Here is an 18,038-nt window from a genome sequence, read left to right on the forward strand (position 1 = left end):
GCTGAGGCTGGCTTTGAACTCATGATCCTCCTGCCTCAGCCTCCTGAACCGCTGGGATTACAGGCATAGGGCACTATGCCTGGCTTAACTTCTCTTCTCTTTAAGCAATATTTTCATTGTTTGAAGTAGACATAATATATATTATACATGTATATATTATATATGTATAATATTACATCCATATAATATACCATATATATATATATATATATATATATATATATATATATATATATATATATATTAGGACAGGATCTTTTCTCAAAATAGTGATTGCAATATTGACCTTTCTTAGGAGACAAAGTGCAACTCAGGAATGTGACTATGAACAGGTAGAGAGATACAGGCAGCTAAAGTAAAGGGATGTGAAAAGATAAAAGGTCTTATCCTAGAGAGGTCCTTTTGAGATTAAAAATAACAGAGGTAAATGATCATATTTTGAATCAACTAGTGAAAGATAATGAGATCAAGAAATAACAGAGAGGTGTCACAAGAAAGAAGCACTGAGAGTAAGTATACAATAAATATTGTCTTAAGATGAACTACATAAGAAAGGGAAAAGTAGAAGAGGAGAAGAGGAAAGAATGGTTGGCTCCTGCCCATTCGCTTTGATATGTTTGCTAGTTGACTCCATGGGTCTACATTTGCTACCACTGAATCAGACCTGATTAAGGAACTAAAGTAGCTCAATTTTTATTATCTCAGGACTCTTTCACCACCTGTATGGAAACAACTGCCGGGGTCCGGCTGCAGCAAAATAGCTGGGGGGGTGACGAATAACTTGTGTACGTTGATACAGCAGGAATAGGAGCCATTTATTGTAGGGCAACAGAGCTATTTATACATTTTGCACAGCTTACTTAATTAGCATAAACTAGATACATCAGTCAACCAATAAGGAATCTCCACACTTAATGGCTCACTTTTGTTACTTCTCAAACCACTCCCTCTGACATTTTGCCAGGCACCATCCAGACTTGTTTACGAACTCTAACATTTCTCTGGCAAAATACCAGGTGTTATTTTTGACTTATTTACAGACCTTAACAATTCCCCCTTTTGTTTAATTTAAATAAAGACCATAGTGGTTTTTACAGAAACACCATAAATAACCTGCTACAAACAGAAAGTGAGGATACAAAATGTAACAATACCAAGCCACTTGATGGCTCCATGCAAGAAGCCCTTGGAAAAATTATACCAGCAATGACACCATTTGCAAAGATATTGAGTTACAATTTGTTGTAGATTACAGTTTGTTGTCTCAGTCCAGGTAATGCAGTATCTCAATAGAATAACTCACAGTCCAGGTAAATCACAGTCCAGGTAAGTTCTGCAGGCAGCTAGCTTGATCCGAAGTCTTGTCCGGTTCTCAGCCGAAATCTCCTCCGGTTTTCAGCAACGCTGGAAATTCTTCCACGTTCGTTTTCATTGGCACTGGGACAAAGGCAGGAACTCTGCAACGCTGGCTAAAGAAAATCCTGTAGCATTCCACTAAGAAAACAACCTTCTGAACAATTTAGTACATTATCTCAAGGTTTTGTTACATTTGAAATAAGCCTTAATAGTGCTCATTACTCATTAGCTTCCAGGTGTGGGAGAACCATTGTAGCTTAGTTATTGGCATTGAAAATGACCAAAAATCAGGGACGCTGGTAGCATCTTCTGCAGGCTGTAGCATCCTGGGCAGCCCCAGATGGCCCCGGGGAGAGTCCAGGGAGTGTCCGGACTCAAACTGCTACTGGGCACAGGGAGCAAGAGCCTGGGAGACTGTGCCTCCAGGTCAGGTCTAGATTTGGGCTCCCGGCAGTGGAAGAGCCGGCTGCCACCGCTTGGAAAGTATTTGCTGCACCATGACCAGCTTGCGCACATGGCAGCCGCTGCACAGATTCACGCACCCTCCGGTAACGAAAAGCATTTAGTAATAGCCTTTTGCTACAACTTTTTTCTTGATAATCCTTTTTTTTCTGAACTTTCTTTTTCTTTTTCTTTCTGACTAGAGTTCCTGGGCTTTTATCAACACATGCCCTAATTATTCTTGGTTCCACTGGGGTGTCTCTTTCCCTTATCAATTTACTTCTTATCCCTTCCATATTCTCATCATAAAGACAATACAATACACCGAGACAAAACAAGACACAAACATACTGTATCAATTTTCTCCATTTTCTCGAAATGGCCATTTTTCCTCTCTTTCCTTTCTCGCCCTATCTGCCTAGGGACGAGCGGATTGCTCCCGTCCTATCTATGGACGGGCAGCTTTTTTTTTTTCGTCACTTACCCCCGAGTGTCCCGGGGCTCCCCGTAACGGGCCACCATCTGCCGGGGTCCGGCTGCAGCAAAATAGCTGGGGGGGTGACGAATAACTTGTGTACGTTGATACAGCAGGAATAGGAGCCATTTATTGTAGGGCAACAGAGCTATTTATACATTTTGCACAGCTTACTTAATTAGCATAAACTAGATACATCAGTCAACCAATAAGGAATCTCCACACTTAATGGCTCACTTTTGTTACTTCTCAAACCACTCCCTCTGACATTTTGCCAGGCACCATCCAGACTTGTTTACGAACTCTAACATTTCTCTGGCAAAATACCAGGTGTTATTTTTGACTTATTTACAGACCTTAACAAACAACTAGTTAAAGAAAAAAAAAATCATGATAATACTTAAAAAATTCATGTCCCCCTTAACTTTTAATTTAATATTTTTACTATGATAATACATAAACATAGGCATATCTTATAGCAATAAGCATTTGCCTACCTAATACCTCCTCACCTTACAGTCTGTTGTCTCAGACATAACTATTTTCAAATCATCAGTTTTCTTTTTATATTTAAATATATATGTCTACTTTTAACTTTGTAATCATATTTCTTAATTGTTCTATTTTATACATTATTTATTTACTTATTAATTTGTAAAATAAGGTTTTATCAGATATTTTATCTCCTACACACAAACCTTTTAATTTCATTATTCTATTCTCTCACATAATTATATATTTTTGGTTAAGTCCATATTCCACATGTATTTTTTTGTGTGGATAGGTAAGTATTGTCTATAGTTGAGGCAAGTATCGTATTATAATGATCACATTTTCATTTCATATAGTTTTTTCATTTAATAGTGACTTGATTTTGCAACTACTTTAATTTGAATTTTCATTCATATTTCATCCATAGCCATTGGGTATATGGATATATATTATAACTGTGCACTATGTATTGTAACTTTCTATGGCAACATGCCTGCTAATCTTAATACCTTGGAGAAACAAACTCAACCTTTGCTTCAACCTATGCTTATTTCTTCAGAGATCCAGAAGTCCTCCTGGGAGCTCTATTTGTCATTCTTTATGTACTTTTCATATAAAGAATTTCATGGCACTGACTTCTGTTCTGAATTTCATTCTTGGTTAACTCCTTCAATCTGTTGGAGCACATTCTTCATTAGATTCCCAAGAACAGATGCATAGAAAGTAAAGTCTTGGGGAATTTGTTTACCTTAAAGTGATTTCATTATATCATCACAATTGAATGATAATTTGGTTCATCTTGGAAATTTTAGGATGAATGAAATTTTTACTCAGATTGCTCAATACATTGCTCCATTGTTCTCGCACATACTTCTTTATTCTGGAGAAGTCTTATGATAGTAAGATTCATATCCCTTTTAGTGACTGTTGATATGTCCAGGAGTTTTCACATTTCAAAATGATGAACACTTTTTAAAAAATTTATTTATTTTTTTCTGAATATTCTATGGACCTTTTCATTTTGAAGACTTTTAACTATAGAAAACACATTTTAACTTAAATTTTTTTCTTCAATATTTTCTCTGTTCTTACTTTTTGTAAATATTATTATTTTGCCACTGAATCTCTTAGATCATAAGTTTTTTGTTCTTGTTTTTCATCTGTCAGTTCTAATTTTCTATTTTTTTTGTGTGTGTGGGGGGGATTTCTTCTTTGTCTGTCAATGCCTGCATTAACATTTCTGATTTCTATTTTTTAATGACATCTTCTTTTATTTAATATTTTCTCTATCATCCCTTTGAGGATATTAAATGTAAGTGCCACCATGATATAAACATAATTGACAATTATAGGTTTTCTTCTTGTTTCAGCATTATCTCTGTTTTCTATGAGTTCCTTTTTTATTTTGTTTGTTCTTGTCTCTTTCAGGATAGAAGATATCCTTAAATAGTTGGTGATTGTCACTTATCCATTCTCCTAGTTGACTGAGGCAACCAAAAAGCCTATTGGATGGGACATGGGTGGGGTGGGGCTTGTATGTGTGCCTCCTCAGCATGGCAAAGTGCTAAGGAAAACACAGCCCCCCTCACTGTCTTCTGTGACAATAAGGGGGAAGGCACAGTCCCTGTGTTGCAAGGGATAGAGGTTTGAAATTGTAGGTGCTCCTTACTTAAGCTTTCAAATGGTTTTCCTGTGTTGACTCCTTTGCCAAATCCCTCTATGACATGAATACATTTGCTGTTTTCTCATATGGCTCCTGGTTAGCTCACCAGACCCTGTCCTCTGCAGTTAGGTTTCTGCTTTCCACTTCCTACTGAGTGAGTTCCCCACTGTTACATCTGCTTCCCAATATTGAAGTATCTATCTGCTGTCACCTGGATTCCCATTGTTTCTGTACTTGCACCTTTAGACTCGTTTATTTATTCTCAGTATGTCACTGGAATTGAAAGCAGTTTCCTGTATAAACAGATAAACAGCAATGTTCAATCTTCCATGTTTAACCAAAATTCAATCTTAATTTAGCTGATTTCAAAATAAATATGTAGACACCTCTATAGCATGGTTAAGCAAAACAAAACTGAAACCATTTAATTTATACAGAGTCCATGCTTTAAGAGAACAGATAACAAAATAATGAGAAAAATGAATTTAGATAGTGCAGGCCATTCTGCTCCCCCAGCAGACACCCTAGAAAAGGGCTAAGAAATCATACTCAGCTGAAGAAATAAGAATCTTTCCCTTCAGAGGAAGGAAATAATACTAGGTCCTCTCCTAGGATATTTCTTGAGACTTATTGTAACTGGACAGAATTTTGATTATGGAGGTTTAGCCTTTTTTTTTTAAGAGAGAGAGAGAGAGAGAGAGAGAGAGAGAGAGAGAGAGAGAGAGAGAGAGAGGGGATTTTTTAATATTTATTTTTTTGTTCTTGGCGGACACAACATCTTTGTTTGTATGTGGTGCTGAGGATTGAACCCGGGCCGCACGCATGCCAGGCGAGCCACATCCCCAGCCCAAAAAAGCCTCTTTTTTTTTTTTTTTAAGAGTTGTTTAATAAGAGAGTAAAATTTTCTAGCTCAGAACAGGATGTTAGAGATTAAGGACAGAAATAAAGAGTAAATGAAAAAAATCTATTTTGTTTTTTATTTTCTATATAAGTAAAAACTATCTAAATAGCTTGTTAAGCAAAGAAAAATAAAGATGAATATCACTTCTAAGATCTTTTCCATATCATCTATTTGTCATCTCTATCATATCTGTTTATCTTTCTCTCTGTCCCTCCCCCACCTTCCTCTCTCCCTCCCTCTACTTCTCCCTTTCTTAATATGGTCTTCTTTCAGATTTTCATTGGATTGGGATCAAATGCAGGCTGTAATATGGTTCATTCCTATCCAATATGGGGGTCTCTCCTCATTAAAAACCAGCAAACTGTAGTTAGGATCAGAAGAGTCATCAAATAGAGCCTCTGTCCTGATCCAAGTTTTTTTTTTTTTTAGAAAATCTGTGACTGGGATGATAGTTGACATAATTTAACTGGCGATGTGCAGTTTGTTGTTATTGTTGTTTTTTTTTTTAACTGTTTGCTTTTAAAACCATTTCTCTGCTAAAGAATTAAAGTGGTAGAACAGATATTCCAAGCTGAATCTAGAACTAGTTTATCTTCCTCTTTCTTGTTTGTTATAAAAGTACTTAAGATGTTTTCTTGAGTACAGATTGTACTGTAAATCATTGTTACAGTAAGTAACAGATCACTAACATTTAACCAATATGCAACATTTTTAAATGAATAGAATGATATAAAAAGTCTCCTAGAATGCCCAGAAGATCTTTGATGACTTAATCAACTTGGCAATCCATTTTTCTTTCTTCAAGATGAAAATCATCAAAAGAGTTTTGTATGTATGCTTCTTGTCCATTGATTTTTATATTTAAACATTCATATAAATATCCGTAAGCAACATATATTGTTGTGTTTTAATTTTAAAGGTATCACAATTCAGAATTATACATTATATGCGGTTATGCCTTTTTCTCATTTATTTATTATGCTTTTAAGATCTATTCTGTCTGATTATATAGCATGAATTCATCTATTTTATCTGATAAAAGTGCCCTTCCTATGAATATTCAATATTTTATATATCCATTCTTCTTATGATAGACATTTAGGCTGTTATCATTAGAAACAGTGCTACAATGAGCATGTTAGGAGGTACACAAGAGACTTGCCTGAGGCAATGTGACTGGAGATGGAATGACTCCCTGAGGTTTACTGACATATGTTATCCATTTTGGCATAATCATGTTGAACATACAGGTTCCCTGCATCTTGCACCTGCATTAAAGAAACTTTATTCTTTTGCCATGTGACAACACCACAATGTTTTAAAATCTTCCATTACTCATCTTACAATTTCAAATTATAACCTTAACAGCTTTTCCTTTAGGTATTTTGATGCTATATCTTTGGTTTGGCATCAATATGATAACTTGTTTTTTTTTCCATCATAGAATACATTTCAAATTGGATTTTCTGTATTTTAATGTCACCATTATATGGCATATCTTTGCGCCTTCTTTTATTGTAATCTTTCTGAGACACTTTAGAAAAGAGTATCTTTCACTCATCTTCATAAATCAGTGTTCTTTTGTGAAACACTTTTGTTTTGGGGAGATGACTGTATGCCATTTATACTTGTGGTCAAATAGACACACTTGCAGCTCTTTTGCTTGCCTGGTGTTTTTGTTATATAAGCTTTTTGTCATTTTTTATATGGATTATCATTTTTAAAAAATCCTTGAAATTTGAACAGTATGTAGTATGCTTGAAATTCCAATGCTGATTTATTTAAAGTATCATTTTGTAAAAAATACTTTTATATGTGTATACACACACACACACACACACACATATCTAACAATCCAAAACAAGAAAAACACTTAAATTCTTGAATATTCTTCAAAAAGGCACTAGTAAATTGTGCATTCTCTTTTCTTTCCCTCTTCGTATTTCCTGTTTTCCTAATGGAATCAGAGATTCTGTTATAGTTTATTACCACATACATTATACATACTTTTACCAAAAAGAAAACAATTCTGACATTGGTACCCTTTTTTTATTCCTACATAATATAATTATTCACATTTACCTATGAATTTAAAGTTTGTATGAATTTATTACTCATTTTGTACTTTTTTCTTTCACTAATGTTTTTATTTGATCCTTTTTTTTTCAGTTTCCTGGTTGACTTCTTCAAATGCTCAGAAGATCTTTGATAACTACATTTGAGGGATATTTAAATATCTATTAATGTGTACCTATTGTTTTATGTGTAAACATCATTTTTTGTGCATTTTCTCAGTCATATTTTTTTATATTTCTCTATTTGTTTTCTGTTATGTAATGAAAGATGTAAGGGGAATACTGATTATAAGTCAATTTTAAATTGGTGCATATAAGAATTTTTATCTTCAGATTACCAAACTTCTAGGGAATATCTAAGTATTGCCTTTTTTTTTTAGGTTAAACTCAGTGAAGCTGTGTGTAAGAAACCACTCAATAGTGATAATTCACATGGTTCTTCTGGTATGTGGCAAAGGTTTTCAGTCTATATGTAGACTCAGATTGTCCTCCATCCTTAATGGCACTTTTCCCTTAATGTTTTCTTTAAGTAGTTTTATAGTTTTATTTCTTATATTAAGTCCTCAATGTATTTTGAGTTGCTTTTGCATATGGTCTGAGACAATGGTCTAATTCTATTCTTATTCGTGTGGATTTATTTTTCTCAAGTCCATATATTGTAGATACTGTACTTTCTTCATTGTATGTTCTTAGAAATTCTGTCAAAATCAATTGGCTGAAAATACACATAATCTGCTGAGAGATTTTATCACAAAAAAGTTGACGAATTTGGTCAAATGCTTTTTCTGCATCTACTCAGATGATCATATTTTTATCCTTTATTTTATTAATGTGGTATATCACACTTATTAATTTGCCTATGATAAACCACCCAGGGATTAATCACACCCAATCATGATAAATGAATCTTTTAATGTGATCTTGAATTCAGTTTGTTAATGTTTCATTGAGGATTTTGTATCTATATTCATCAGAGATATTGACCCATATTGACCTATTTTACTTTCTGTGTTGCTCTTGTCTAGTTTTGTTATCAGGGCAATGTTAGCTTCATAAAATGAGTTTGAAAATATTCCCTGTACTTCAACTTTTGGAAGACTGAGAAGAATTAGTATTTGTTCTTTAAATATTTGGCAGGTTAGTGAAGCTGTCTGGGTCTGGGCTGTTTGAGAGAAAAATATCTTTCTTCCTTCCTTCCTCTCTCTCTCTCTCTCTCTCTCTCTCTCTCTCTCTCTCTCTCTTTCATTCTTTCCTATAGTTTTTGCCATTGATGTCCTTTCTGAAAGTGCATGAACTCTTTTAGAATTTTATCTATGGGCTTTATTTTTTATTTCACATAATAGTTGTATATATTGAAGAGGTACAACATATTGTTTTGGTATATGTACACATGGTGCAATGACCCAATTAGGGCAATTAGCATACCCATAACCTTAAACACTTACCATTTCCTTGTGATGAAAGGCTTTTATTGCTGATTCAATCCTTAGTCATGATTGGTTGTTTAAGTTTTCTGTTTCTTCATTATTCAGTCTTTGTTGTATGTGTCTAGGAATGTCAAAGTTAGTCAATTTATTGGAAGATAATTGTTCATAGCAGCCTCTTATGGTCCTTTATATTTCATTGTTATCAGTGATAATATGTCCTCTTTTATTTCTCAGTTGCTCTTTTTTTTTTCTTAATCTTGCTAAGGGGTGCTGAGGACTGAATTCAGGAAAGCCAGGCAAGCTCTCTACTACTCTGTCAGTGAGGAACACCTTCAGCCCTAGGGTTTTGATTTTGTTTTGATTTTATCATTTCAAAAAAATCACAAATTTTAGTTTCAATAACTTTTTAAATTATTTACTTTTAATTAATTTATTTGCTCTAATCAGTTACACCTGACATCAGAATGTTCTTTGATTCATTGTACACAAATGCAGCACAATTTTTAACTTCTCTGGTTGCACCCAAATAGGGTCACACCACTGGTGCAATCATACATGTATCATTGACTTTTTGTATTATTTTTCTACTTTCTATTTCATTTATTTCTGTTCTTTGTTATTTCCTTCCTTCTGCTAATTTGGGCTTGGTTTGTTTTGCTTTTTCTAGTTCCTTGCATCAACTTTACTAGTAGGGACACATATAGACTGAAAATTAAGGTATTGTAAAAAAAAATATCCCCTTCAAATGGAAACTGAAAGAAAGCAAGGGCAATATATTTTTTATCAGACAAAACACTTCAAGTCAAAAGCTGTAAAATGAGATAAAGAATATTACTACATAATGATAAAGGTGTAAATCTACCAAAATATGTCATAGTTATCAATATACATACACCAAATATCAGAGAATGTAAATGCATAAAGGAATTATTAGGTGTTCTGAAAGGAGAAACAGACTGCAGTATGGTAATTGGGGACTTCCCTCCCTACTTTGAACATGGACTGATTATCTGGACAAAAAATATTAATAAAGAAACATTGGACTTGAATTATAATTTGGACCTAAAGGAACCTAACAGAACATTCCATCCCATAGCAACAGAATACACAGTCCGCTCAAGTACACCTGGAATACTTTCCAGAATAGATCTATGATAGTCTCTAAAGCAAATCTTAACAAATTTAAGAGGGTTTGAATTATATCAAGTATTTATTTAGATTACAACAGCACAAAACTACAAATTGAATCAGAAGTAATCTTGGAAAGTACATAAATATGTGAAAATTAAATAACCTGCTCTTAACCTATGGGTCACAGAAGAAATAAAAAACAAATTGAAAAAAATACCTTGAGATAAATAAAAACAGGAACACAAAATACTAAAACGTATGGGATGTAAGCAAAAAACAGAAGCAAGAAGGTAATTTATGGTAATTAATGCCTACAACAAAAAGGAGGAAAGGTCGCTAATAACAACCTGATGTTCTACCTCAAGGAATTAGATAAAGAGCAAACTTAGTAGATTGAGTTTTAAGAACAGGAAACTAAGCAATGCAAAGTTTAAACAAGGGACAGAGCCTCTGTACAAGTTTGTCTCAATTCTTAGCAAAATTTATACAATAGGGATGAAATTTTCTGTCTGGTCTTTATTACTCTGGTACTCTATGGTCAGTCTCAATTTTTTCCCTGATTAACCGCCTTCTGAGTGGAGTGTGTACCGCCTCACCAGAGGAGTATCCCTTCATTGCAGCACAACCTGTTTCAGCTCAGTATTTCAAGCCAACGCATTAGAGAAAAACTAGGTTAGGGAATATTCTTGCTGCTTGCACACTTTCCTTTGTGAGTTCCAGCATTCAAGACTCCCAGCCTTGGAAGAGTTGCTACAAATACTACTGACCTAGGGAAAACTGCTGGAGATTAGCTGGTGCTGTTTCTTCCACTGCTTGTGAGCCTCAATATGAAGTATACGTTAGGGAAAAAACTATTTTCTTTAATTATGTTTTCTTGAAACACTATGCTGCATTCTCCAAAACATTCAGAGCATGATATGGCATGTAGTGACCTCCTCCAATTCTGTCTCATTTTTCACTCTGTACGGCAAGATTCTCTAACATGTGGTGGGTTGAGTTTGAATTTGAGTTTCAGGGCTCAAGGATTTCTAACCCCAGTTTCTATGTTGTGGTTGGCATTTTTGCTGATAAGACCAAAAGACCCAACGGGAACATTTTTAGAGGATGAACATTTTCTTTGGGGTTCATGGTTTCAGAGATCTCAGTCCATGAATGGTAGAATCCATTGCTCTGGGCCTGAGGTGGGACAGAACAGTATGACTGAAATGTAAGGCAAAGAAAAGCAGCTCAGGACAAGGTACCAGGAAGCAGAGAGAGAGAAAGAGAGAGTTTCACTCATCGGGAACAAAATATAAGCCCCAAAGTCATGCCCCAAGTAACCTATCTCCTCCAGCCACATTCTGCCTGCCTACAGTCCCCGCCCCCCCCCCCCCAGTTAATCTCTATCAGTGGCTTAGGTTACAACTCAATCTACTAATTCCACCTCTGAATGTTCTTGTATTTCCCACACATAAGCTTTGGGGGCCACCTCATATCTAAACCATAACACATTGTATTTTTGTTTTCTTCTATCTTTTATTGGGCATGGTAGAATGGCAATTATCATGGTGGCAGAAGGAGCACATTCTATTTCCTCTGCCACAATGGTTCCGGGACATGCCTCTATAATTCCTTTTGAAGTGGGTGTGCTATCTCTGTAGGGTGAATGATAGCGGTCCTAAGCATTCATTTTGGGAACTGTTTACTGGAAATGGAAATCACAGTGATGTAACAGATGAGACCACCTCAATCTTGACACACAGAGATAGCTTTTTGGACACTGAGATTTTATTATGAAATAATAATTAAATCACTGTTATTTGCATTTTTTTTTTCTAATCCATGAAAATGACCATGAAATTTGTCAACTTTTTCCAGGAAGTCACCATGAAAATCAGCACAAAATTTTCCATCAAAAATGGAGCATTGTGGAGATGAGAGCTAGGATTGCTGGAGGCATTATATCTCTGCTGCTCTAATTAAATGTTTCTTGTCAGAAGAAAAAGCTTTTAATACTTTTTTAGAACTAATTTCATGACTGTATGGCCTGGGCATAAAAGGTTTGCTGGAAATGAAATGGGAAATAAGGTTCTGTAGGGTCTGGTTCCACTTTTAGTTAAGATCTTGCGACTATAAGTAAAGAGACCTTTAATAAACCTTAATTTAAAGGACAGAACCTGTCTTATATACTTGTAATGCAATATGACTTGTCTGTTTCCACTTCCCCCACACAGTCTGTTTTATACAGTGTGGGCATCCCTTAGCTTTCCCACAGCTAAACGGGAGGCCCACTACTTCTGTGGTAGGTGTGCTTGCACTTCCCTTGGTGTGCAAGAGGGGCATTTAGAGTTAGAAAACCTATAAAATCACTTGCCTAATCAGTGATGCTAAGGAACTCACATGTCAATTCATTCATTTGTTTTTAAATTTAAATCACAAAACAAAAACTACTTTGGCCTTCAACATTAGACACTATCAAGAGCCATTTATATTCTAGTTTTTAAGACTTTTTTTTTTATATATTGGGGATTGAACTCAGGGGAACTCGATCATGGAGCCAAGTCCCCAGCCCTATTTTGTATTTTATTTAGAGCCAGGGTTTCACTGAGTTGCTTAGTGCCTCACTTTTTGCTGAGGCTGACTTTGAACTCATAATCCTCCTGCCTCAGCCTCCCAAACTGATGGAATTACAGGCGTGTGCCACTGCACCCAGTTAAAATGTTTTTATACTTAAATTTTCTTAAGAAAAATTTCATCTAAAGTAGGTGACAATAACCTGCACATATTAATCAAATGCCCAGTTATTTCAACTTATTCACAGCTTAAAAAATGTCATCTGGATATAAATATAATACATACATATTCAATATTTGAGGAGAAATTCACATATAGTAGGCAATATCTACCTTGTATTGTGAGGTGAAAAAAAACTTATTTTAAAAATGTATTTAAGGCATTCTTGTAAATCCTTTTTTGTATATTTCTACACATGAATGGATAAAATCTTGGAGAATATATACCAACATGATAACAATGCTCTTCCTGGGAGGTGGACTTATGGATGATTTTTATGTCTTTCTTCTCTTTATTTTTATTTTCAACTTTTTCTATAATAAACATATATTACTTGTGTCCCAAATGTAAAAGGAAGAGAAAATTATATGTAATACATATATTTTTAAGCATTTCTAATTTAACTGTACTTGCTGTTAGCAATTTCACATCATTTGGCTTGGCTCACTGAGCTTCTCAAGTGATACCAGGCTGTTTATATTAGAGAGTACTACAAATTGGATAACCAAAAATCTCCTAGCGAGAGCTCATAAAATGACATGGTTGGATGGAAACCTGAACAGATGGGCTAACTCTACCATGTGCTATATTAACCCTGCTGTTCTCAGACTTGTGGCCAATAACACATTGAAAAAGTACAATTCTAAAAATAAGTTGGTGAAATGGAAGATGTTAATCTGTGAGTTGGGACTTGGTGGACAGGCACTTGTTGAACAGTTTCATTCCTATTAAGACCATTTTTTCATGACTGTGAAAATGCTGGTGCTTCAGAAGATTTCTGGAAAGATGAACTATAATGGCAGATGAGGGAACAGCAGCCCAGCATGTTCCCAGTGTCAGTATATTACATGGAGACTAGGGTAAGTGGTGTCTCATTATGTATATGATGGTGATAAGCAAAGAGAGAGTGGAGTGGCAATTGGCTAAATAAAAAGAATAGGATCATTTCCTGAGCTGAATGTTCCCATCACTAGTTGGAAATCAATGGCAAAAATATCCACAGTACAGTGGGAAAAACACTGATGTTATCTGTCAAAAGGTCAGAACCTAGTACTGAGTTTTCTATATGAATCATACATAGGGAAAAAAAGGATTTAAAGACACTTTCAATTGAAAGTAAAAATGTGAAGAAGAATAAAAATTTACAACTTTGGAAATACTCCTGAGTAACTAGGTAGTGGTTTAAAAGGTCTCTCAGTGAATCCTAGAGGCTGGGAAGGCTGAGGCAGGAGGATCACAAGTTCAAAGGCATCCTCTGCAAAAGCAAGGTGCTAAGAAACTCAGTGAGACCCTGTCTCTAAATAAAATATAAAATAGGGCTGGGATCTGGGATATGACTCTGTGGTCGAGTGCCCTTCAGTTCAATCCCCAGTACCACCCCTCCCTGACCCTGAAAAAAAAAAAAGAAATAAAAGCAGATCATTTCATCTTTATACCTGAGTGGGTATAGTGACATGTTGTCAAAAAGCTTGATTTTTTTTTTTTTGGTCACAAATCTGTCATTCATAGGTTTATTGAAAGAAATTACTTATGCTTTGCAAGGCTCAGTATCCTCTTCTTAAATACAACAATGGAGAAAATAGATGAAATCTACTTTCTAATGTTATGATTCTGTAATAAGGGTGCATTTTAAAATTAGTTACTTCAAATTGAAGTTGTCTAGAAGGAGTGTGGCCAATAACACATTGAAAAAGTACAATTCTAAAAATAGTCGTCCATGACTCTAAAGGATTTCATCCCATTTAAGATGAAGCTATAATGATATATTCTTAAGATTGTTTCTTAAAGGCCTTTTGCCAATCTAATATTCAGTGACATAACATGGAGTGAGTTGGAAGAGGTTAGGCTGGAGAGTCTTTTATCTAAAATGAAATTAAGGAAATCACTCTTCTTTCAGACACATTTTGTGTTTAGTCATGGTTGAAGGCCCTCTGTGGGCCTCTGGTCCCAAACTCGGATTAATGACTCAGCTCTATCCAACTCATTTCTGCTTTTTCCTGCCAAAAATCTGATTTTTTTTTCTCCAAATGACTAATTTGACATTGCTGTTGGTAAAATATCAGTGATGATTATCTGTAATTAATTTGAAGAATAGCTAAATTCTTCATTTAATCCAGACTCAAAGGCATAAGCAGAGTTACCTTAGAACAAAATAATGTGAGAAACTAACTCTGGGCTTTCTTAGAGGAATTGGGTTGCAGAGCAGTGGTTACCAGACCAGCTCTGGAAACTTTTTTAGATAGTCTTTCAAACTTGTTGTCTATGACCCTAAAGAATTTCAAGACTACTACTTAATGACTTGAAAGATTATTTGGTTACTGGGAAACTAAAATAACCAAACAAATTCCTACAGTAACTCCACAGGATGATAAAAACAACAAAATGTATACTAGTTCTCATGCTCAATTCATCTTATTTAAATATTAGCTATTTATAACAACACTATGAATGCTCATTATGAAACAAGGAAAAAAGAGCAGGGAAATAATTGTAAGATAGAGGAAAATCAGATGTTTTTTGGAAAGATGCAGTATTTAAAACAATATTTATTGATATCGAAAATATGTATGGCATCATGGGGCTTATACAAGGACAGTTTACTGAAGGCCAGAGAAAGCAGACAAGTAACATGGTTGGGAAGAAATTTTGTTTCTATTATATGCTCACATATGATAAAAACATGTCATCAATTTATAAACTGAATGGAAGGGTATGATCAAAAAATGAAAAGCTTTCCTCCAAAGAATGTGGATGTTAGTATGAGATGAAAGTGGAATTTGCAGGTCACAGAAGAGGATCCTGGCTGGAAAATATTTTTAACAGACAAGTGACTGATCTCCTTTGCAAAAAGGAATAGACCAGGTGCTGATTAAAAGAGCAAAAATATATGGAATTTCCCGTCCTCTGTTCTATGGATAGTTCTAAGTTTAATTCTGGGTAACATGAATCTATGGATAGACCTTTAGTTCGAGAAATTTGTCTAACTATTACTTGCTTGAGTATAATTCTGATTTTGAGAATGAGACCACTAACTTTGACCTGCAAGGAATCATAGATATACAGTTCTATTTCCAAGTGTTTGAAGGAAAGGTACATTTCTAAGAGCATCTCCATCCAAACAACTGCTACTGCAAATATTCTGCTACTACTGAATATTAATTACCACTTCCTGATTACTTTGTGCAGGCTAAGTACTTTGCATATGGTTATCAAATCTCATAATCACTTAGAAATTAAATTAACATTAGAGGTATTAAATGACTTCTCTGAGTCACACAGACAGACATGGAAAGAAACTCAAACATTTGCTCCGCCTCCATCAGCCTGTCCCATTGCCATAGCCAAGCTACATAAGGACTGATGATACATATAGGGAACTCCCCATCTTCTATTTAAGATCCATAAGGAAAACTAATACATGGTGAAAACCTAAAACAAATCAAATGTCTAGTTTAAATAGTTCTAACAGTCTTTACCTTGAGGAATCATGAGGCAAGATGATAATATAGGCGAGATTCACCCTAGGTTTATCCTTTTTCTTTGTTGGGTTTTTTTTTCTCCCCTCCAATCTTCTGTCACATTAAGGACCTGACTCTTTCCAGTAGCAATTGAGCTGCAATATAGCCCACAGTTTGGATGTTCTGTTGTTAATAGCTCAATATATTTTACAGGATTTCTGAAGTTCAAAATAATTCAAAACTCTAAGAGGTAAAGGTCCTGGCATGTGGGAAAGAATAATTTGAGGCAGAGGGGTTTTCTTTAGAACTTCAATCATACCATGGAGACCTGAGTTGGGTAAACCCAACCCTGACTCAGTTCTTACATGGTTCACAGTCATCTTTTTTCCACTCTTGAAAACCCTATCAAACATTGTATATGTTTTTCCCCAAGCACATTCTCTCTACAACTTTAAAAAATGAATTGCTGTGTGCCTCTGTCCTCTTTAAAGGTATTTTCAGTTGATGTACTGACCCGAGAGAAGAGGTAGAAGCTTTTAAATTCTACATCAATGACACCAGGAAAACACAAGTTTTTTTTTTTTTTTTCAAGCAAGACAATTTCTGTATAGGTCCCTTAGCAATTAAAGGATGCTCAAAGAAAACCAGTTTTAAAATGGCAGTTACTTGTTCTCTATCTGTATCCCGTGAAACTCCATGCCTGAAAAAATCCTTGCAAACAATCCAGTGTTTATAAAAATACACCAACAGAAACAAAATTTCAAAATTGTGTATTCCTACTCCCCAAATATTTAACTTTATTATCAGTACTCTCTTCATTCTGATTGGCTGGATTATCTGCAGATCTTTGGAATGAATACAGATAAGATGGAGGCAGATTCTATAATTTAAAAATATCCTTTATGTTTTGTTTCAATTATAAAAGTTTTTTTTCAGTATATGTTTTTATGTTAAATTATCTTGCCAAGATTTTATAGAACAAAATTATAGCCTTAAATGCTAAACAAGAATATCAATGACAAATTGTTAAAGAAAAATTATTTTTATCTTTTGTTATCTTTTTATTCTCCTGGAATCTTGCACCTGTGAGGGGTGTTTAGGACAGAAGCTGGGAGCCATTGGGTATTCCCTCAGATCTAACATTTTGTTGGCTGTGAATTGTACCCCATTATGTGCTACACTGCACTTTATTTCCCACATTTGGCACTTTTAGTGATAATTCCTCCAAACAGACACAGGGAGCCATGCTTGGTATTCTTTAAAGGGAACAAATAGATGAGCTAATTGTTTTAAATGTCTCCAATGAGATAAGTGGCAGGATGCTGGAATTGATCATCTAATTACCTATTTGCTATCACAGAGAAGAGGAAAATCCAGCTATAATTAATGTTTAGGGAATGCAAAAGTTATCTTCCTAAATCAAGGTAAAATAAAATAATCACGTTGAGGACTTATTGTAGAAAAATTCAAATGATTTGCTTGATGTTGGGGGGATTAGCTGGTTATTTTTTTTTCCCTAATTAAGGGTTGGCACGTATGATATGGTATTACTGAAGAATTAGCCTGGAATTTAATTCAATTTATAAGCATTTTCACTTACAGAACTTACAGAACACTGGATGCCATTCCATTTGGTGTCAAGAGAAGAATGGCTCTTGAGTTCTCAGTTCAGGGCCAGTCACTTACCCATTATGCATGCAGTTCACAGCATAAAAAGGGCAATGGTAGACCACTATTGCCAACTCAGCCATCTAGGCTGTTATTATGAGTAACATGTGAAAGTATCCTACAGGATTTCCACAAGGAAGGTATCTTACAGGATAAACACAACCCTGAAAAACAACCTT

General features: G+C 35.0%; 1 long non-coding RNA gene across 1 annotated transcript; it reads right to left on the reverse strand.

Moving 5' to 3' along the window:
* Nucleotides 1–796: 796 nt before the first annotated feature.
* LOC144249777 (uncharacterized) lies at nt 797–2,628 on the reverse strand. Its single transcript, XR_013342301.1, has 2 exons — nt 2,282–2,628; nt 797–1,469 (listed from the first exon to the last, which is right to left on the reverse strand). It is a non-coding gene; the product is annotated as an uncharacterized LOC144249777 (long non-coding RNA).
* Between the last annotated feature and the right edge of the window lie 15,410 nt (nt 2,629–18,038).

The sequence above is a fragment of the Urocitellus parryii genome, chromosome 12 (assembly GCF_045843805.1).
Source record: "Urocitellus parryii isolate mUroPar1 chromosome 12, mUroPar1.hap1, whole genome shotgun sequence".
NCBI lineage: Eukaryota > Metazoa > Chordata > Mammalia > Rodentia > Sciuridae > Urocitellus > Urocitellus parryii.